The following is a 24,302-nucleotide window of genomic DNA, read 5'->3' as shown; positions in this document are numbered from 1 at the left end:
CACAGTGGTTGAGAGTCTGCCTCCCGATGCAGGGGACATGGGCTCGTGCCCCGGTCTGGAAGAACCCACATGCCGTGAAGCGGCTAGGCCCGTGAGCCATGGCCGCTGAGCCTGCGCGTCCGGAGCCCTGTGCTCCACAACGGGAGAGGTCATAACAGTGAGAAGCCCGCGTACCGCTAAAAAAAAAAAAAATTTAAGGCTATAAATCTCCTTCTACCAAATCCTATAAGTCTTACAAGCTTTAAAATGTATTTTAATATTATTTAGTGCCAAATATATTCTGATAGCCATTAGGATTCCTTCTTTATCCCATAAATTACTTAGAAATGTCATTATATTTCCATATGCATAAACTTATTCCTTTAAAGTTATCTTTTTTGTTACTGATTGCCATCTTAACTGAACTGCATCAAGAAATATGGTCTGCGTGATATCAGTTTTTACTTGTTGATAACTTCTTAATGGCACAAAATGCAGTCAGTTTTTATAAAATTTTGAGCATACTTGAAAAAAATGTTTACAAGGCTTAAAAATTTGCAATGATTGGGTTTGGGGCTCTACGTATGTCCATTACCTCAAACTTATTTAACTATGTTGTTCAAATCTTTCTTCTCATTAACATTAGGTCTGTTGGACTTAACAAGATCTTAAACTCCGTTGTCTATGATGTTCTCCTTGAACGTTTGATAATTTTTGCATCATATTTTCAGGCTGTGTTATTCTGACACACATATTCACAATTGTCATGGTTTTCTGGTGAAACAGTACCTTTTGTCATGATATAAAATTCCAATTAATTTTTAATACTTCTGTCTTTATAAGTCATTATGTTTGATGTTATACATTGTTATGCATATTTGGTCAGGCTTTTACTAGTGTGTATTTTTTTCCAGCCTTTCACATTTTCAATTTTCCAGCCTTTCACATTTTCTTTTATAAAGAACATATAGGTGGATTTGAATTTTTAATCTATCTAATAATTGATGTCTTAATTGGAGAATTCATATTACATCTATTTAAATAACTAGTATTTCTATTTATTCCTATTTTTTGCTTTTATAGGTCCCAGTTTTTATTTTGAAAAAAATTTTCCATGTATTTTCCCTCTTCTACTGGTTTGAAACTAGTATCTCTAGAGCTATTCTTTCATTACTTAGCCCCAAAATTTTCAGATGCATTATTTTTCCTTGTCAAGGAAAGTCTGAAGTTAATAAATATATTTGCTCTATTAAAAAGGGCTGTACAATGCTTTAATTCCACTCATACCACTCTAGGCTTACATGCTCTTGTTTTCAGGTTATAAATGGGATTTATTAATCCCACAGGTAGCTATTATTTTTATTATTTTATGCAATCAGTTTTTCTTTAGATTTACTTCAATGTTTACCAATTCGTACTTTCATTCCTCCTTGCATTTCAGACTTTCTTTTCAAGATTGTTTTATTTCTTCCTCAACTATAACTCTCAGAGGGTTTTTTGGTTTTGTTTTTGTTTTAAGTCTATTGCAGGTAAAGTTTCTGTTTTCCGTTTTTTTAACCTGCAAACAAATTTGTTTCTTGAAAGAGTTTTTACCAGATCCTAAGTTGATAGTCAGTTTCTTTTGTAGGAGTCCATTTCTGCTTAGAAAGCAGCTGTCAGTCTGTTATTCAACTGTAAGTAATCAGTCCTGTACTTCTGGCTGTTATCAACATTTTCTCTTGCTCTGCAGTCTTCAACTAAGTCTGATGTGAATTTATTTTCACTCATCCTGTTAGGTAACACTAGGATCCCTGAATATGATTCATGTCTTTCATAAATTCTAGAAAATTCTCTGGTAGTATCTCTTTAAATATTGCCTCTCTTAAATTCTATTTATAATCCCCATCTTAAATTCTGATTAGACACATAATACCTCATTTCACTGTATTTTTCATTTCTCTTAGCATCTTTCAAATTTTTCATTTATTTTTTGTGACTTCTTCAACCTTCCCAATTATCAATGACCCTCCCAAATGTAACTGGTTGTTTAAAACTTTCATTATGTTTTAAAATTCCATTATTATATTTTTCATTTTTAGACATTCTATTTGGTTATTTTTTTATACATGTTAGGTAGTTTATGATAGTCTCTAGCTTTTACTCATGATTCTAATTTTAAACTTCATATTTCTTTAAATAGATTAAAACATACCCTTTTTATATTCTTATCTTTTAATTACAAAATCCAGCCTTTGAAGGTTGGTTCTGGTTCTTTATTATTTCTGCCAACAATTATAAACTGTTTGCTTATGTGTTTTATGATTTATTTTATTTTGGGGGGAATGAATTCATTTTTAAAACAACTTTATATTTGGGACTATTTTGAAAACAAAGATGATTAAAAAAAATTTTTTTATTGTGGTGAAATACACATAAAATAAAATTTACCATCTTAACCATTTTAAGTGTATAGTTTAGTTCAGTGGTATTATATACATTTGTAATGTTGTGCAACCTTCACCACAATCCATCTCCATAACTTTTCATCTTATAAAACTGAAACTATACCCATTAAACAATAATCTCTCATCCCCCTCTACTCACAGCAACCGCAATTCTACTTTCTGTCTCTATGATTTTGACTACTCCAACTACCTCATATATAAGTGGAATCACACAGTATTTGTCATTCTGTGACTGGTTTATTTCACTTAGTGTAATATCCTCAAGGTTCCTCCACGTTGAAGCATATGTCAGAATTTTCCCCCTTTTAAGGGTGACTAATATTCCATTGTATATATATACACTACATTTTGCTTGTCCATTCTTCTGTCCATGGACAACTGGGTTGCTTCCAATGCATGATGATTTTAAATTAAATTCTAGATTTTTGAATTAGTTTGAACTCAGATTCTTAAACCCTGTGGCAATTAGTCAATGGCTAAAAATTACCCGGGGAGATTTTCTCTTTTTGGATACAGATATATATTCTTGCTCTCTATTTTAAGTTTTGATTTTTAATCTAGGATTTTTCATTGTTTCTTTAATGAGAGTTTCATATTTCTAACCGTCTATATTTCCAGAATCAAGAAACCAAATCTTCCTTGGTTATAAAATTCCTTGTCATTTAAAAAATAAATACTTCTTTAACAATTCATTTAAAAAACAAATTATTCATATGCCTTATGTTTAAAAGATATAATTTACGTAAACATACAGAATTATCTCTTTAGACAGTTTAAATATACTAAGGTGATTTATGTTATCTACCTTTAATAACCTTTGAAGCTTAATGATGTAGTGAGGCATTTAAACTTCCTAGGGGAACATTCTGAGCAGCTCTAACCCTGTGGAAAAATTTTAAGTCTAAATGTAGAATAATAAGCAAAAGAGCAAATGATTTTTCAATTTTGTCATATCTCATGACAATTCCTGGAGATTTAGTGTTGAATTCTCATAGGAAAGGGTAAAGTTGGTTAAATCCCCACAGTAAAACTCTCCTTGGGGCAGAGTTACTCATCCTGACAAAAAGCAACTCTTTGCTATCTTTTTGATATGCCTCTATGTTTCAACATTAAGTAAGATCTGAAAAGCCTATGGGAACCATAAAAGAAAAATCAGATTAAGGGAAAAAAATCTATGACATGCTTTCAGAACCTTTCCTTCCTTAAGAAAACTAAAAAGCAGATGATATTAGAGAACTTTCAGAATAAAGAATCCAGTATATATAGTCTATGTCTTCTTAAAAACTAAGATCATCTGGTTCTTTGAAAACGTCATTAAAATTGATAACCTCTAAGCAGGATGCGAAAAAAGAGTGGCAAGACACAAGTTACAAACACAAATGAAAAAAAAGCCATCGTAATTGATCTCATGAATATTAAAAGGATGATAAATAAACATTATGAACAACTTCATACCTACAAATATGATAACTTACACAAAACAGACCAATTATTTGAAAGACACAATCTGGCAAAACACACACAAAGAAATACATAACACGGGTAAGCTTGTATCTGTTAAAAATGAACGAATAATCACCTTTCAAAGCAGAAAGCACCAACCCAGATGGTTTCACTGGTGAATTCTACCAAGTATTAGGGAAGAAATTACACCAATACCCTACCATCTCTTCCAGAGAATAGAAGAGGTGGGAGTACTTACCAATTCATTCTAAGGTCAGCATTATAGTAATACAAAAGAAAGATAAAGACAAAACTACAGAGCAATATCTCTCATGAAAATAAATTTTAAAATCTTGCTAAATACTAGCAAATCGAATCCAACAATGTACAAATGGAATTATACACAATGACCAAGTGGAATTTATTTCAGGTATACAAAGCAGATTCAACATTTGAAAACCAATTAATATAATTGAGCACATCAACAAGCTAAGAAGAAAAATCATATGATCACCTCAACTGATGCAGAAAAAGCATCTGACAAAACCTAATACTCATTCATAATAAAAACTCAGCAAACCAGGAACAGAGGAGAACTTCTTCAACTTGATAAATAACATCTACAAAAACCTACAACTAACATCATACTTAATGGTGAAAAACTAGATATTTTCCCCCTAAGATAAGGAACAAGGTAAGGATGTCCCCTCTTATCACACCTATTCAGCATCATAATGGAAGCTCTAGGTAACATAATAAAAAGCTCTAGGTAACAAGAAAAAACAACAAGACATATACATACAGGGAATAAAGAAATAAAACTGTCTTTGTTCACAGATAACATGATTGTCTATATGAAAGAATCAACAAAAAAATTCCTGGAGATGAATACAGTGAGAAGTTTGACAAAGAGTTATAAGATATAAAGAAGAACCAAACAGAGATGGAGAATACAATTTAACTGAAATGAAAATTACATTACTAGAAGAAATCAACAGTAAATTAATGATACAAAGGAACAGATTAGTGAGCTGGAAGACAAAAGCAGTGGAAATCTCTGAAGCTGAACAGAAAAAAGAAAAGAAATGAGGGCAGTTTAAAAGACCCCTGGGACAACATCAAGTGTGCGTACAGTCCCACTAGAGGGGTCCCAGAGGAGATGAGAGAGAAAAAGGGGCAGAAGACATAATAGCTAAAAAATTCACTAATATGGGAAAGGTCCAGGAAGCACAGAGAGTCCCATACAGGATCAACCCAAAGAGGACCACACCAAGACACATTGTAATTATAATGGCAAAAATTAAAAATAAAGAGAGAATATTAAAAGCAGCAAGGGAAAAGCAACAAATTACATAAGGGAACATTCATTCAGCTACCAGCTGACTTTTCAGCAGAAACTCTGCAGGCCAGAAGAGAGTGGCATGATATATTTAGAGTAATGAAAGGGAAAAACCTACAACCAAGAATACTCTACACAGCAAGGCTTTCATTCAGATTTGATGGAGAGATTAAAAGTTTCAGAGACAAACAAAAGCTAAGAGTTCAGCTTCACCAAATCAGCTTTATAAGAAACGTTAAAGGTACTTCTCAAAGAGAAAAAGAGGCCACAACTGGAAATATGAAAATTATGAAAGGAAAAATCTCACTAGTAAAGGCAAATATACAGTAAAAGTAGTAAATCAACCACATACAAAGCTAGTATGAGGGTTAAAAGACAAAAGTAGTAAAATCATCTATATCCCTAATTAGTAATTAAGGGTACACAAACAGAAAGATGTAAAATATGATTCAAAAACAGTAACCATGGGGGGAGGGGAGTAAAAATACTGGGGTATTAAAAATGAGTTTGAAATTAAGAGATAAGCAACTTAAAATAAATAAATACACACACACACACACACACACACCTCATAGTAAACACAAATCAAAATAGATACACAGACGAAAAAGAGAAAGGAATCCAAACATAACACTAAAGACAGTCATCACATCACAAAGAAGAGAAAAAAAGGAACAAAAAAGAACTATAAAACCAACCCCCAACAGCTAACAAAATGACAATAAATATACTTATCAATAATTAATTGACACACACTGACTGAAAGTGAGAGGATGGAAAAAGGTATTCCATGAAAATAGGTATCAAAAGAAAGCTGGAGCAGCAATACTGGTATAGATTTTAAAACAAAGACTGTAGCAAGAGACAAAGAAGGACATCACACAATAATCAAGGGATCAATCCAAGAAGAAGATATAACAATTATAAACATATATGTACCCAACAGAGGAACAACTAAATACATAAAGCAAATATTAACAGTCATAAAGGGAGAAATTGACAGTAACACAATAACAGTAGGGACTTTAACACCACACTTACATCAACGGAAAGATCATCCAGACAGAGAATCAACAAGGAAACTGGCCTTAAATGACACATTAGATCAAGTGAACTTAATAGATATATATAGAACATCCCATCCAAAAGCAACAATATATACTCTTTTCAAGTGCACATGGCACATTCTGCAGGATAGATCACATGTTAGGCCACAAAACAAACCTTGGTAAACATAAGAAAACTGAAATCATATCAAACATCTTTTCCAACCACAATGCTATGACACTAGAAATCAACTACAAGAAAAAAACTGCAAGAAACACAAACACGTGGAAGCTAAACAATGTGCTAGTAAACAACCAATGAATCACCAAAGAAATCAAAGAACAACAAAAAAATACAAAAAATAGAGACAAATGAAAATGAGAACACAATGATCCAAAACCTATGGGATGCAGCAAAAGCAATTCTAAGAGGGAAGTAAGTGATACAAATGTAACTCAGGAATCAAGAAAAAAATATCTCAAATAACTAACCTCACATCTAAAGGAACCAGAAAAAGGAGAACAAACAAATCCTATAAACAGAAGACAAGAAATCATAAAAATGAGAGCAGAAATAAATGAAATAGAAACTTAAAAAACAATAGAAAAGATCAATGAAAATAAGAGCAGGTTCTTTGAAAAAATAAACAAAATTGATAAACCTTTACTCAGACTCATAAGAAAAAAAGAGAGCAGGCCCAAATCAATAAAATCAGAACTGAAAAAGGAGAAGTAACAACCAACACCACGAAAGTACAAAGGATCATAACAGATTCCTATGAAAAACTATATGCCAGTAAAATGGACAACCTAGAAGACATGGACAAACTCATAGAAATGTACAATCTCCCTATACCGAACCAGGAAGAAACAGAAAATATGAACAGACCAGTAATGAAATTGGATCAGTAATTTAAAAACCTTCCAACAATGCTGCTCATAGCAGCAACAATGCTGTTTAATAGCCAAGATTTGGAAGTCACCCAGTGTCCACCAACAGATGAGTGAATAAGTAAGATGTGGTATATATATATATACAATGGAATACACTCAGCCATAAAAGAAGAATGAAATTTTGCTACTTCCAACAATGTGGATGGACCTGGAAGGTATTATGCTTAGCGAAATGAGACAGAGAAAGAGAAATACTGTATGTTATTACTTATATGTCGAATCTAAAAAGTAAAACAAATGAATGAATATAACAAATTAGAAAGAGACCCACAGATATAGAGAACAAACTAGTGATTATTAATGGGGAGAGGGCAGGGGGTGGGGCAGGGTAGGGATTAAGAGGTACAAACTACTATGTATGGAATAAATAAGCTACAATGATATATTGTTCAATGTAGGGAATATAGCCAATATGTTTTAAGTTGAAATGGAGTATAATCTATAAAAATTTTGCATCATTATGTTGTATAACTGAAACTAATACAGTATTATAAATCAACTACACCTCAATAAAAATAAAAGAAAAAAGTCTATTAGGGTAAACATAAGATTATTCTCATTTTAACTTATTGATTTGAGGAATCAAGCCAATAATAAGGTTACTAGGTCATGGATTATGATTTAGATTATTATTCTTTCAGTATACTTCTGGATTCAATAGATTAATACAGCATTTAGAACTGTTGTCTATATATTCATTAGAGGATGATAATTTTTCAGATTTTGAACCAGTTACTTTTATTCTGAAAATGCACTGACAGTGTTCATATTATTCTGTACTCTAAAAAAAAAAAATTACATATAACATTGTTTGGAAAAATTAAAAAAAAAAATCCTGGAACTAATAATAGCAAGGTTGCAGGATACAAGGTGAATATACAAAAGTCAATTATCTTCCTATATACCACCAATGAACAAGTGGAATTTGAAACATAATGCAATTTACATTAGCACCCTTTTAATGAAGTACTTAGGTATAAAGCTAAGAAAATATGTACAATTGTGATCTATGTAAGGAAAACTACAAACAGATGAAAGAAATCAAAGAACTGAATAAATGGAGAGACATCCCATGTTCACAGATAGAAACTCAATATTGTTAAGATGTCAGTTCTTCCCAACTTCATAGATTCAATGTAATCCTAATCAAAATCCCACAATACTTTGTGGGTATTGACAAACTGATTCTTAAGTTTATAAAGAAAGGCAAAGGACACAGATTAGCCAACACAATAGCAAAAAAGAGCCAAATTGGAGAAATGATACTACCAACCTCAAGACTTATTATAAAGCTACAGTAATCAAGACAGTATGATAATGAACTCAAACAGACAAATAGATTAGTGAAACAGAATAGAGCACCCAGAAATAGATGCACACAAACAAGAGTCAACTGATCTTTGATAAAGGAGCAAAAGTAATCAAATGGAGAAAGGACTGTCTCCAAGAAATGATGGTGGAACAACCAAACAACCACATGCAAAGAAAGAACCTAGACAAAGACCTTGTATTTTTCACAAAAATGAACTCCAAATAGGTCATACACCTAAATGTAAAACACAAAACTATAAAACCACAATTAAGACAACATAGGAAAAACTCTTGGTGTCTTTGGGTTTGGCAAAGACTTTTTAGATAAAACAACAAAAGCATGATGCATGAAAAAATTTGATAAAATAGACTTTATTAAAATTAAAAGTTTTTAATCTGTGAAAGACTCAACTTAAGAGAATGGAAAGACAAGCCACAGACTGAGAGAAAATATTTACAAAACACTTACCTGATAAAGGGATTTTATGTCCAAAACATATAAACTCAACAATGAGAAAATGAAAAACTGATTAAAAAATGGGCAAAAGATCTAAACAGATTATCTCACCCAAGAAGATATGCAGATAGCAAATAAGTATATAAAAAGAACTGTAAATTAAAGAACTGTAAATTAAAACCATAAAAAGATACCACCACAAACCTATTAGAATGTCTAAAATCCAAAACACTGACAACAGCAAATGCTGGTGAGGATATGGAGCAAAAGGAATTCTCATTCATTCCAGATGGAAATGCAAATTGGTACAGCCACATTGGAAGATAGTTTGGCAGTTTCTTAACAAAGCTAAAGTCTTACCACAGGATCCAGGAATTGCACTCCTAGGTATTTACCCAAATGAGCTGAAAACTTATGTCTGCATATAAACTAGTGAATGTTTATAGCAGCTTTATTTATAATTGTTAAAAAGTGGAAGCAAACAAAATGTCCTTCAGCAGGTTAATAGATAAACAAAACTGTGGTATATCCACAGCATGGAACATCATTCAGTAATAAAAAGAAATGAGCTATCTACCAAGCTACGAAAAGACAAAGAGGAACTTTAAATGCACATTGCTAAGTGAAAGAAGTCAATCTAAAAAGGCTATATAGGGCTTCCCTGGTGGCGCAGTGGTTGAGAGTCCGCCTGCCGATGCAGGGGACGCAGGTTCGTGACCCGGTCTGGGAAGATCCCACATGCCGCGGAGCGGCTGGGCCCGTGAGCCCTGGCTGCTGAGCCTGCGCGTCCGGAGCCTGCGCTCCGCAACGGGAGAGGCCACAACGGTGAGAGGCCCACGTACCACAAAAAAATAAAAAATAAAAATAAAAAAATAAAAAGGCTATATACTGTATGATTCCAACTATATGACATTCTGGAAAAGGCAAAACTATGGAGACAATGTTTGACACAAGTTGGGGCATGGGGTAGAAGGATGAATAAGTGGAGTACAGAGGATTTTCACAGTAGTGAAACTACTGTGTATAACACTGTAATGGTGGATACATGAAACTGTACATTTATTAAAACCCACACAACTGTACAGCATACAAAAAGTGAATCTAATGTAAACTATGGGCCTTATTTAATAATAATTTATCAACATTGATTCATCAATTGTAACAAATGTACAACCAGCAATGAAGGATGCTGATAATAGGAGAAACTGGGTGGGGAAAGTATATGGGAACACTCTGTACTTTCTGTTCAACTTTTCTGTAAACCCAAAACTGCTCTAAAAAATGAAGTTTATTAATTTACCAAACAAAACAAAAAATAGGATTAAGTAAAAAATCCATTTGATTTCACGTACTTTTCTTCTTGTAAAAAAACTATTCAGTAGGTGGCACCAGAGACCCTTTAGAATAAGGAATTACAGCCGTACTATTCATAATGCTTAGTTTTGATGCTGATACATGTGTTGAGATTGTATTTATTCACTAATGAAAAATATGATTGAGGCTCTTGAAAAAATGTGTTATAGAAAACTAAATTTAGATGCAAATTATATTATTCCATAAGTAGGTAAATAATCATGAAAATCTAGGAATGCAGATCTGATGAATTATGGAACAATAGTAATCTTACACTATGGGTAAATAAAAAAGGTGCTATATTAAACCATTTAAAAACCAAATTCCAACTCACATTTTGACAACTACATAGCACAACCATTTGATGCTTCTTGACTACTAGTGAGCAAGCATCTCATTAATAAATTGTTTTTCTCCGCAGACTAAAAGAGGTCACTAAATGTGGCATCAAGGCATTTTAAAATTCATTTTCTCTTCAAGCTGGGACAGAAAAAGTATTATGCCTTTCTAAAATGCAGACGATGAAACATGTTAACTACCCACCGAGCAACTATTGCCTGTCCACCCACTGGGATTCAATCTAACATACTCAATACGCAGTTTTACAGAGAACAAATGAAGTAGCCCTGACTTACAAAAAATAATCTCTTCCCCATCTTCTTAATTTATATCACTTTAAAGTGATCTTATTCAGGTGCTCAGGAATTATGTATTTTACCCATTAATGGAGACCGAATACCATATACTGCCACTTTGGTGGAGATAGGAGAGAAGGGGTAGAAGAAAGGAGGGAATCAAAGAGGTATCTGGAGAGAAGAGTAAAACGTATTCTTATTTTTCCAAATTTAGAATTCAATTCTCAGAAAACAAATGATCAACAAGACAGCATGTGGCTGAAATATAAAAACAAGTATATTAACCTTTAATTATCATTATAGAGTTCTGTACAACAGAGAAGTTATTTAACATTTATTTCCAATAAAAAATACTATTCAGTGCCCTAAAACGAATTAATCCAAATTTAAGAACACAGTTTAACTGTAGTTGCAGAACAACACAAATGGAGTGGAATTAAGTCTAGGAACACAGTAATTGAAAACGAATCTTGGAAGCGAATCCTCTGAAAGTCTAGTACACATGACTAGGTAATACAAAAACATGGCCACTGATGGATCTCTGGTTTGTCCATAAATACACGTATTAATCTTAATTTGTAAGAGTAAACTGTGGTCACTTACACCTTGGGAAACACTGGATGATATATAGCACAGTGATTTCCAATCTTTCATAATTTAATTCCCTATTTAATTTAATTAAAAGACATGCCAATAAGAGGTAAGTTGTTTTGCCTGGCAAATTTTATGAAGAAAAAGTAATATCAATTTGAACCAAATATAAAGAAAAATTTTTTTGTTTGCTTTACAGTCTTATTGCAAGTAAATATATGACTTTTTCCTGGCTTTTTAAAATGTCAAAAATAGCTTCTGTACTTTTTACCAACTTTGAGGACTACTAGACTTTAGGATCTACCAGGTGAGACAAAATCTAATCCAATCTCATAATTTTACAGAAAAGGTAGCAAAAATTTTACATTATTTTGTAATCTTTCATAATTCATTACATAAATTTTATAATAGCTCATAATTTACATATAGGGTTAAGAATTTATAAAATGACACATACTGTATGCCCTTTTAATCCCCCTGAACAATTTAGGGTATTCATCCTCCTTTTACACTGGGTCTCCATTCCCTGCACCTATTCCTCAGTGCCAAACTAACATTGTTCTGGGATAACATTCTAATCATTTTAAAGTTTTCAGACAAATTCTGCCAACACTCTATTGCAACTGTTTCTAGCATGCTATAATACATTGCCACTGCTAGATATATTTCAACAAAACAAGCTCTAGCATCCATACTGTACAAATAATTGGAAAAAATATTTTAAAATAGGGGTCTATTAATAAAGAAATGTTGGGACTTCCCTGGTGGTCCAGTGGGTAAGACTCCACTCTCTCAATGCAGGGGGCCCGGGTTCAATCCCTGGTCTGGGAACTAGATCCTGCATGCATGCCGCAACTAAGAGTTCGCATGCCACAACTAAGAAGTCCACATGCTGGAACCAAGATCCCACATGCCACAACTAAGACCCAGCCAATAAATAAATAAATATTTTAAAATAAATAAATAAATAAATAAATGTTATCTTCTGCAATCACTGAACTATATTACCAGGAAGAGAAAATTCCTCAATATAAAGAGTAGTATTAATATATCTAAAATTTTTAAGCATTTGTAAGAAAAGAATGTAAGAAGAACATGGGCTAACTGAATCTCTCAAATTTAAAAAAACACCTGATTTTCATTAATAATTTCACCCTTACTTTACTGAAAATCTCTTGTGATAGAGGCAATAAATGGAAAACCTTACAGACTTGGATTTCTTCTCCTTTTCTTCATCATTCTCTAGAGAAAGATATGAGCAAGTATGACACTTAGCACACCAGAGGCCAAATGGCAGCACACTCTCCTGCCTCCACAATTAAGAGGTACAGCTAAACCATATAAAAAGAAAATTCCTAAGTCATTATATTAACCATCAATTTATCAATTGATAAGACTAGTTATATTTTTCTCAAAAAGAGGAACTAAACTGTGTAGAAGTGGAACAAAGTCTGCTCTGTCTAGTTTTATCTAGCATATAAGCAGCCAGGAGAGTCATTTGACCTGGGCCTCACATTTGCAAATCTGTTACATATTTATGATTTTAGTATCATCTTCAAGTGAGGTTATATACTTATATGTGGCAGGACTTAAAAAAAAAAAAAAAAAAAAAAAAAGGCCTACAATTTCAAATTTCCATCCCTCTACTGGACTTCCTGGATATTACAAATTAATACCTTTTGTAGATCTAATAATGATCTTGTAAATACAATTTTATTTCATGTTTTTTTTTTTTTTTTTTTTTTGTGGTCATGTTTTAAATGTGTTTAAAGCTTAATCTGTTAGACAAAACATTTAAAATATACAACAGTTTGTAAAGCCCATTTCAAAAAGGCAAAGTTGCCAAGCGTCTTTCAAGTTTTCAGAGATCCCCTTTTAATATTCGTAGTTTTCTTCATCTTGGCTTAGTTTCATCTTATGTGTCTAGTTAATTTAGCTACCACATGGAGGATATCAAAACTATGTCTTCTACCTCACGAAGCTGAACAAATTAGGAGGTATAAAGGCATTTCAACAAGGTTAAAGCCCTATTCAACAAACACAAAACATTACTAATCATCTTATAAAAGACTTGTATCCATAATTTATAAAGAATACAGAAATCGGGCTTCCCTGGTGGCGCAGTGGTTGAGAATCCGCCTGCCGATGCAGGGGACATGGGTTCGTGTCCCGGTCCGGGAGGATCCCACATGCCGCGGGGCGGCTGGGCCTGTGAGCCATGGCCGCTGGGCCTGCGCGTCCGGAGCCTGTGCTCCGCAACGGGAGAGGCCGCGACAGTGAGAGGCCCGCGTACCGCAAAAAAAAAAAAAAAAAAAAGAATACAGAAATCAACAGTAGAAAGCAAACAACCCTACTAAAAATGGGCAAACGAATTGAACAGATCTCTAAAAGAGAAGATCTACAAACTGCCTATAAGAACTTGAAAAAGCACTCAACATTATTAGTTATGAGGAAAATACAATTTAAAGCAAAATGAGATATCATTTCACACCAACCAGAATAGCTAGTAACAAAGATGGATAACAGGAGTTACTGACAGGGATCTGGAGCAACTAGAACTCTCATGCATCTCTAATGAGTCTGTGAAATGATAAATTTGGGAGAATGATCTGTCAGTTTCTAATATATTTTAAATATACATTGATGCTATGACCCAGCAATTCTACTCTTATGGATTTTCCCAAGAGAAATGAAACAGATGTCCAAAAGGCACAAGAATGTTCATAGCAGCCTTATTAATAATCCCTAGTGACTTATTAATAATCGCTTTCAGAGGAGGTTATAAGAAAGAACAAAGAATCAAAAGTGATTCTTGTATTTTAATACTGAGTGAGTGGGAAGGTGTCAACAGCACTAATTAATGGGGAACATAAGAAAATGAACAGGCTTAAAAAGGAAAATAAGTTTAGATTCACTGAGCTTAAAATTCTTCCATAATATATATGTGGAGATGTCTAGAAAACAGTATGGAACTTGGAGGCTGTGGCTCATCAAAACAGAGGTTAAGAGTGGAAGTCAGAAGAGTGTATGAGGTTTTTTTGGGGGCACAGTCAGGGAAATACATGTATGTATATAAATATACATATGAATGTATATATAACTCTAAGGACACAGTCCTTAAGGTATAACATTCTGGGGACAGCATGAAGATCAAATAGTAAAGGAGGCAGACAGGATTCTTAACCCTTTTTGTGCAAGAATTCCTTTGGCAGTGTGGTGAAGACTATGGTGGTCTCCTTCTCAGAATCATGTTTTAAATTCACAAATTTGTAGGATTACAAAAGAAACCAACTATACTGAAATACAATTTAAAAAAATTGTAAGTTGAGATAGAGTAATATATTACTTTTTCTTAATGCATTAAAATATAAGATCTAGTAGTAAGTCTAATATCTACCATAATTTCAAAGTAGTGAGAATATAAACAATAATTATGTGATATGAAAATATCTATGATTTTTATTGCTAGAACAGGTATTACTAATACTACTGTTGTTTGTTATCAGCATTTATATTTGAAGGAAATGTTAAACTTCAGCTAGGGGTTAGTGAAAATTAAGATGTCATTTTTTTTCCCCCATTCAAGTTTGTAAACCCATGAAATTCTGTCCATGAACTTTTCGGGGAATATCCCCGGATAAGAACACTTGGAACTAGAAAGTAAAATTAAAGAGACATAAAAACTTGATAAAACAATATCATGGAAATCACAGCAGCAAAATAGTATATGTTAATTTTAAACTGCAATGATAAAATACTATATCCCCTGCTTCATTTCTTACAATTGTCAAGTAGAACAAGATACAAAGGCCAGAGAACAGCATGTTAAGCAAAGTAAGGTGGAAAAGATTCAGAGGTTTCTGAATATTTTCAGAGAAAGAAAAGAAATCACAACTGTATTTAAACTAATTTTTTAAAATTTATCCCCATTAGGAATCACTTAATAACCACTATAATCATAGACTGCCAATACAATGATCATTCTTTGTCTCATACATTCCACTCCCAACCTGCTTCATCCAGCCTCTACTTCTTATATGATCTACTGATTCACTCTGCCATGCAAGCCAGGGTCAGAACAGATGAATAATAATGGCACAAGTCCTTCAGCTGGCCTAACTGCTACCCTAGAGATACAAAACAATTCATTATACTGAACAGGAGGGGTAAACCATTTTCCTCTCAGAGAGACGCAGTCAGGCAAGTTACGCTAGATACATTATCTCAAAGCTTATGTCTCTCTACGCAACAGTCTGTTGTAGTGAAAATTTGACTAGAAATTATTTGGAATGCTGAGTCATCTCCCATGACAAGTTAACTATCTTTTTTTTCTGCCTCCTCAGCAGCTATGGCACTTGCTATTAAGTACTATCAATCTCTGACCCAACAAAGTAGTTTTTTAGACAATGCCTTATTCCTATCAAAGTCACCGTCAACAGAGCTTAGAAGTTACTGTCCAGAGGCTATTATTACAGCGGAATTATGGCAGAGTGTGCCACAGTGTTTGTAGAACATATCCACTTGTAGATATACTACCCACTATAACCAATGTGGCACTCAGAGAGAAACGAACATCTCCAGAGAAGCTTTTACGTCTGCTAAAGCTGGGGCATTCCTGAGAACAAACAGAAAACAAAATAAAGGTGTTAAAAACCAGACTCCCTACCAAAGAAAATCTAATACTTTAACAATATAGCAAAGCCCAAATAAGGCTGTAAAAATTCTATTCTAAATGAGTTAAGTTTGATAAGGACTACAGTAGGATCAAGATCATGGAGAATATCTTCTTGCTACAGTAACAGGCAGAAAGGTAAACTGAGGAATGAGGGCTTAATATTCAACTCTCAAGGCTAATACTATTGCTCTGTCTTGCCTACTGAATATGAGCCATAAAAGCTCCTCCCAAGTGTTGCTTTCTTACTTTATTACTTTTAATTTTAAATGGAATGAATCTCTAAACAAAATGCAAATAAATTACTAATAACAAGCATTAAAATTTTTTTATCTAGAAAATAACAGGATAGCTACAGAGGCACAGGGCTATCTTTTAACTAAAGATCTCCCTTCATTGTTATAACTAAAGTTATTGAAAATCATTTACCAGGGGCTTCCCTGGTGGCGCAGTGGTTGAGAGTCCGCCTGCCGATGCAGGGGACGCAGGTTCGTGCCCCGGTCTGGGAAGATCCCACATGCCGCGGAGCGGCCGGGCCCGTGAGCCATGGCTGCTGAGCCTGCGCGTCCGGAGCCTGTGCTCCGCAAAGGGAGAGGCCACAACAGTGAGAGGCCCGCGTACTGCAAAAAAAAAAAAATCATTTACCAAGACTCTAAAATAACTATGATACTTGCTCAGGGTAATAAAAGAGACACTAAGGGAAAATACATAGTTTCTGCTCTCTATGAGTTAGCAATCCAGTATGGAAGAATAAAATGTAAAGACTCTATATTTCTTGGAGGAGTATCTTGAGGCTCATTTGGTCTTCAATTTCAACATTCCTGAGTAGGGTACACGAGGTTTAAGTCAACAAGAGAATCAAGAGCACATGAACTACTCTCTCTATTCTATCTCTACTGTATCCTATTATTAACATGCCAGTGTCCTCCTTGAGACTAAGCACTGTATCTTATTCATTTACCTACTCAGGGATCTACAATGGTACCACAACAAGGTAATTCAATAAATTTCATAAATAAACGATTCTTCACACTTCAAAGGGAATAAAGGGCAGCATTAACAGCTGAGCAATAAGTTAACCTTTTTTGGTTTTGGTTTTCTTATTTTTTTTTTACAGGGCATAGAAAAACAAGAATGAGAAGACATTCCTTTACTCTCTGACACTTTACACAAAAGGTTTCTGAACAGTCACTGAAAGGAATTATTAGAGAAAAATGATTTTTTTTTTCTGGAAGTCTAATGAGCTAGTTGGTTCAAAGGCAGAAAAGAATGCAGACTTAGACATTGCTTATGTTGCTTTCACTTTGGTTTACTATGTCACTACTGAACATGCACTGCAAAGGATAAATATAAAATCAAGGATCAAATGAGTGGACGTGGACTTCCTGAAGCTTCTTTTTATTCCACAGATTTGACTGTCTCAACTGCCCATGTAAAATGAGGAGTCTGCCAGACGAGAGGAACATGGAGAACACATAACCATAGGATCTCTGCCTTTTATAACATTTGAGGGTTGTTTTTGGGGGGGGGTGAGCTAAGGGATAGCTGCACCCCAGTTATACTTCCAAGTTTCATTTCTTAAAGCCTACCTGAGGCTTTACTAAAAGTCATGGTCACCACAGCTTAATGCAGCTATTTAATCTTAATCCTTTTGCCCCTCCTTACCCTTCCTGCTTCTCCTGTTTTTTGCCTCTTTATTTTTATTTATTTACTTTTTAAAATTAATTTTTATTGTATTATTTTTGCTGTGTTGGGTCTCCGTTTCTGTGCGAGGGCTTTCTCTAGTTGCAGCGAGCAGGGGACCACTCCTAATCACGGTGCGCAGGCCTCTCACTATCGCGGCCTCTTCTGTTGTGGAGCACAGGCTCCAGACGCGCAGGCTCAGTAGTTGTGGCTCACGGGCCTAGTTGCTCCGCGGCATGCGGGATCTTCCCAGACCAGGGCTCGAACCCGTGTCCCCCCCATTAGCAGGCAGACTCTCAACCACTGTGCCACCAGGGAAGCCCCTTTTTGCCTCGTTAAAGCCATGATCTGACCATGGTATTTGTGAATCTCGTAGCCTTGTTAAAGCCAAAGTCCAACTCCCCTGTGACTACAACTTTCCCTGTTAGGCTTTTTAGCACGTAAATGTTCTTTCTAAGTTCAGCTCATCAATTTTGGACTTTGGAAGAATCAGTCTCTAAAGTATGCCTTTAGAGCAGAGTTCTTCAAATTCTGTTGGATATTCACTCATCAACTAACAAAACTGAGAATGCACGTTAAAAATATGTGTATTTTTCATTTTTATTATCTATTTTTATTTTATCTATTGTATATTTTTTATTACCTATTTCATTTGTATTATCTATTTTTCAGACTTAATTCAGATAAAACTACATAGTAGAATATGTATATCCATTTAACTGGCCATATAAACTATAATATATCACAACACTCAGAATGCAAACCAAAGAATAAGGGCTCCATTATCAATCCCTCCTTGTCTGAAGGACTGAACTCTCACTCTTCTCCCAAAACACTAGGTCTCCTTTATAATGACAAGGGACTTCTGATATAAATCCCAAGTAAGGGTGCCACTGTTAGTCCATCTGTCAAAGATTAGTAACAGTTAGTTTATTTATTTTTATTATGTTTTTAAAAATATTTTAAATTTTAAAGTAATTTTAGACTACAGAAAAGTTTCAAAAGCAGTACAAAGATTTCCTGTATGTTCTTTTCCCAGTTTTTTCTTAATGTTAATTTCCTATACAACCAATTATCAAAACCCAGAAATTAATATCAGTACAATACCATTAACTAAACTGTAGATTTTATTTGGAATTCATCAGTTTTCCCACTAATGTCCTTTTTCTGTTCTAAAATCCAATCCAGGATCTCACATTGCATTTAATTGTCATGTTTCTCCTTAGTCTCCTCTAGTCAATGAAAGTTCCTCAGCCTTTCCTTTCATGATATTAGACATTTTGGATGAGTACCAAACAGTTATTTGGGAGAATGTTCCTCAGTATATCTGATGCTTTCTCATGATTAGTTCAAAGTTATGCAGTTTTGGCGAGAATACTACAGAAGTGATGTGTATTTCTCAGTGCACCATATCAGTGTACCAATAAGACTGGATATTTGTTACTACTAGTGATGCTACCCCGGATCACTTGGTTAAGTTGGTGTCTGCTCGGTTTCTCGACTGCAGAGCTACTCTTTCTCCTTTGTAATTAATATATTGGGGAAGATACTTTTAAAATATGCACATACTCTGATTCTAATCAAACTTTTGCCCACTGATTTAAGCACTCATTGCTGGATGTAATAATTGTGACTGTGGTGTTCTAAGGGTGATTTTCATTTCCTGCATTCCTTCTACATTATAAAATTGGAATTCTTCTGTAAGATAGAGCTGTCCCTTCCTCCTTATTTATTTATTTACATCAATATGAAAAAATGGATATTGATTTTATTCTATGGGTTATCTTATTTATTTTTTTGCTCAAATTGTTCCAGCTTTGGCCATCAGCAGTTCTTTCAGGTTGGCACCTGTGTCCTATCAATCTACCTTTTTTTGAGACTTCCTTACTTTCTGGCACCACAAAATGCTCCAAATTCATTTTATACTTTCCCAGCCCCAGCCATGGAAGCAACCACTTCTCCAAGGAGCCCTGGTTCCCCTTTACTGGAGAAGTCTTATTTTATCAAGGATGTACATCAATGTAAATAGAATTCCTGCACTCCAGTGGATCACCTTACTTAATCCCTGATTACATGCACACATGATTTTGGACAGCACCATTTTACAGCACTGGCTCCATGATGGTAATTTTTTTTTTTTTTTTGGTCTAACAAAATATTCAACAACAATGAAGGAATGTTCTCTATTAATAGTCTAAAACATTTCCAGGGTTAACAAGGATTAAGTCAAAGAAATGCATGTAACAGGAAGAATTACAGACTTGTCAATATTATCCATAGTTTTATCTCTATAACCTTCTAGACACATGTAAGGCCTGCAACTCTGGAACTCCAATAACTCCAACAAACGACAATGCCAAAGGTACATAAACATACCTTAATCTAGGTAGGCAGTGACCATTACTCCACCAAAGAGTAAGTGCTTCTTTTACAAACAAACCTCAACAACATCAACCAGTACTGCCAGAACAATAAGTGTGCTTTTTAGAAAAACAAAAATGGATAAAGACTCCCATGAAAAAAATTGCCATCATTTAACATGAGCTCACAGATGGTTTTGTAGAACTCTAGAGTATTTTAAGTTGAAAAATGAAGTATGTGCAAAGTAAATCAGGAGTCACTAGGCCATAACATACCCAAAAGGCTTTGGAGTTAATAATACCAGAAAATTAGAGCATATGATCAGACTCACTAGAATATTTGGCTAGTATCATGGTTCCAGTTGCTCATTAGAAACACTGGTAGCCTAACTTAGTGTATTTAAGACAGAAGCAACCCTAAGGCAGGTCACTTTAACATGTTGCTGGCTTAAATAAAAAATAAATTTTCTGAAATACATATAAAAGTATTTTAACATTTCTAGTTACTATAATGTATACTCTTCATTACCCATATCTAAAGAAGCAAAAAGTAATCTAAAATAATAAATAGTTCCCAAATAATCTATATTTTGCTTTAGAAAATATGACCTTTCATTACACAAATATATTCATACAAGATTTTCACTCTGTTATTAGTTAATATTTTAAAATTAGCTTTGGTTCTCTGATTAATCAGAACATGAAGGGAATATGAAAAATGGCTAGCAGGATTAGCCAACTTTTCAAACTATCCATGCTGAAATTTTACTTCAAAGTGTCTCACATGATTATTGAAGGATGACTGGTGTATATGCCTGTACAATAATTTTTTTCAAATATTCCTTTACCTTTGTTTCACTTCCTTAACGCTACACAGACTAACAATATATCAACACACTTTAACAAAAATTTTCCCATTTTATCAACTAAGAAACCAAAGCAAAAAAGTGACTTTTTATTTGTATAAAATAAACACAAAGAATGTTATAATTTGTATTCTGTTTACGTGACAATTCTTCTCCCCCAAAGTACCCGAAGAGTACTATTGATATATTTACTGCTGACAGTTCTGAAGTATTACTTCTCTTTTGAGACTGTATGATGCCTTACACCCTGATGTTAGTTATTAATTCATGGGCTCCTAAGGACAATCTTCTTAATGATTACAAGATTTAATTTGAGAACTAAACCCTATGTGATCTTCCTTTTTTGATTTAGTGTGATTCCAAGTAACTGATGATAATGATAATAAATAACAGTAGCAGCAGTTTTAGATTACTGAGTCCTTACATTATCTCTTCTTCCCACCCCTCCCCAACTTTATTGAGGTATAATTGGTACACAAGAAAAACTGCACATAAATAATGTATACAATTTGGTCAGTTTGGATGCATTATCTCTTCTAATCATCACAATAATCCTCTTAAAAATGCCACAATTATTCCCATTATATAGAAATGGAAACTAGTCTTAAGGAGGTTAAAAAGTTTGCCTAAGGTCATGCAAGGCTGAGTAAGCAGTAGAACCAGGACTAAAACCCAGGTCTAATCCAAAATCTGACCTCTTAACTACTATGCCATACTATGATTAGAGCAAGTCATTTACATGCTGGTGCCTAGAATTCTCGTACACTCAACAGCAAAAAAACAATTAGTGTAATCCACCACAGGGCTACTTTCACTGGATGCCTAGTATACATATGGCACTAAGCTGCATGTTTCATTTACATTATATTAATATTCACAATAATATCACCAAGTTAAGTATCTTGTCCAATATCACAGCTTTTTAATTAAAAAACAAACAAACAAAACAGCAAGCAACCCATCTAGGTTTGACTCCATAGCCCATATTCTTTTTTCCACCAGAAGCTACTACTGAACACACAGCATATCTATCAAACTAAAATCTAAACTAGTACCTTTATAAAACTATTTTTTGGTGGGTGAGGGTAGACAGAGTATAAGCATCCACAATTATTATGCCTCTTGCGCATATGAGAAAACTAAGTCACATAAAAGGGTAAGTAGTTTATCAGAACTATATAACTAATGTATGGTAGGGCAAGATTTGAATCCATATATGTTTCATGGTAAAACTTATGCTTTGCCCTTTCTACTGAAGATAGAAACATTTTCGAAGATTTCACTCAAAACACTTTAAGGGGGAAAATACACACACATACAAATATATATCCATATGGAGAAAGGTAGGGGGTGATCGCTACTTGGTAATAACAAACCAATGAGTTCTAATCAATGGAACAGTCTGAGCAGGCTGTGAATATAATGGACAACTAGCCAACAGCAAATAGTAAACTGTAACTGACAGTTCATAATTACATGTAAATTTAAAATGGTGAGATGGTAATTTATAAAACTAATTTATCACATTTCACAAGTACAGTATTTGATCAAGTCCTCTGCTGGAATCCTAGACTCCTTATATCTTAGTAAGAGAAATTCAGAAAGAATTCATCAGCCACTGAGGTTCCAAAGTGCCAGAGAGAATAAGTAATTATTCAAAAGAGAACTATAACTATATCATATTAAATGAGATAGAGAGGAGAGTTCATGTGTTAGAGCATATTTAACAAAGTACTATTTCTACAAAAATTGCACTAAAAAAAGATCTTTATGTGAGATTAAGAAACTGAAAATATCAGACCCAAAATTATGGCAAGACAGAACTTCAACCTTTTATTAAAAAGTTGAGGTGGTAGACTGATTCAGTGGCTGGCTTATAACTCAGGTGTTTTTTACACTATAGTTTATCATCCACAAAACCACAGTATATGAAGAAAATTGTCTGGAAAAAAAAACAACAACAACAGCTGACTAGTAACATACCTCTCCCTCTCTCTTATTATTTCAGTTCAGGATACATGAACTATTTCAGTCTTTAGCTAATGTTCTTGGCCATTAAGTTTTCTTTCTTTCCTCAAAAGGTCCTGATCTTGATATTCTAATACCACCCAATTCAGTATATTGGGCTGTCTTAAATTTGCAGGCAGACTACAATCAGGTTTAAGGTCTTACAGCTAAAATACCAAGAGGAAACATACTTTTAAGAATTCTGGATTAGAGTTTTTAGACGTATTATTTACAATGACAATGAAAACTTTCTATATGTATGCTTTAAAAGTACATCTTAAATAGAAACTAAGCAAAAGAATTGTCATAGTAGTTTTTACTCTAAAGTCATCCAACAACCTGCTGTTTTTAGGTATATAAAGACATAACCACTGTTTTAAAAGCATACAAACTAACAAATATTGTGGTTTAATTTAAAAAATTTAAAATAACATGAAGAAATCGAAACTTAGCAACAAAATTTAAAAAGAAAAAAATGAGAGAAAAGCAGACCTCTAAGAAATGTAGGCTTTCCAAGAAGTTTAAAAAAAACACAAACCCTTATTTTCACAGCACTGAACAAACACACACAACTTGAGGCAGGAGGACTGAATGAAACGTATAAACATCAGTTCTCATAAAAAAAAACAAACAAAAAAACCCCTCATCTTAGAAACACAGTATTTCATACAGCAAAATTTTAAGACACCTGAATATATAGCAACTGAAAGCAGGAAGCTGCTTTTGCCTTGTCTTTTGAGCAGGCTTCTCCTGTGTTTGCTTGGCCCCTTGCCAACACCCCTGAACCACACTGCTGTATGGTACCTTAAAATTTGTTCAGCAGCTGAGCCATGTTATTCCACCACACACGCATGTAGGCAGTGTTCTCACTTTAACCCTAAAATGCATAATTCTACAAAAATTGAGCAGCAAATATATATGACATGTATATTACATGTTGAAGAGTATCTTCTATGATTTTGATTTATGTCTTTGACCAAAACTCTATTCAAAAAACTAAGAAATAGGGCTTCCCTGGTGGCGCAGTGGTTGAGGGTCCGCCTGCCGATGTGCAGGGGATGCAGGGGATACACGTTCGTGCCCCAGTCCGGGAAGATCCCACATGCCGCAGAACGGCTAGGCCCGTGGGCCATGGCTGCTGAGCCTGCGCGTCCGGAGCCTG

The 24,302-nt window shown here is 34.2% G+C and overlaps 1 protein-coding gene across 10 annotated transcripts in view; it reads right to left on the bottom strand.

Annotated features, from left to right (window-relative positions):
- LCORL (ligand dependent nuclear receptor corepressor like) overlaps window positions 1–24,302 on the bottom strand; it is a 188,351-nt gene that overhangs the window by 78,669 nt on the left and 85,380 nt on the right. The window lies entirely within an intron of this gene.

Source organism: Physeter macrocephalus, chromosome 7 (assembly GCF_002837175.3).
Source record: "Physeter macrocephalus isolate SW-GA chromosome 7, ASM283717v5, whole genome shotgun sequence".
NCBI lineage: Eukaryota > Metazoa > Chordata > Mammalia > Artiodactyla > Physeteridae > Physeter > Physeter macrocephalus.
The sequence above is the reverse complement of the archived record's forward strand: the minus strand, read 5'-3'. Positions and strand labels throughout refer to the sequence as shown.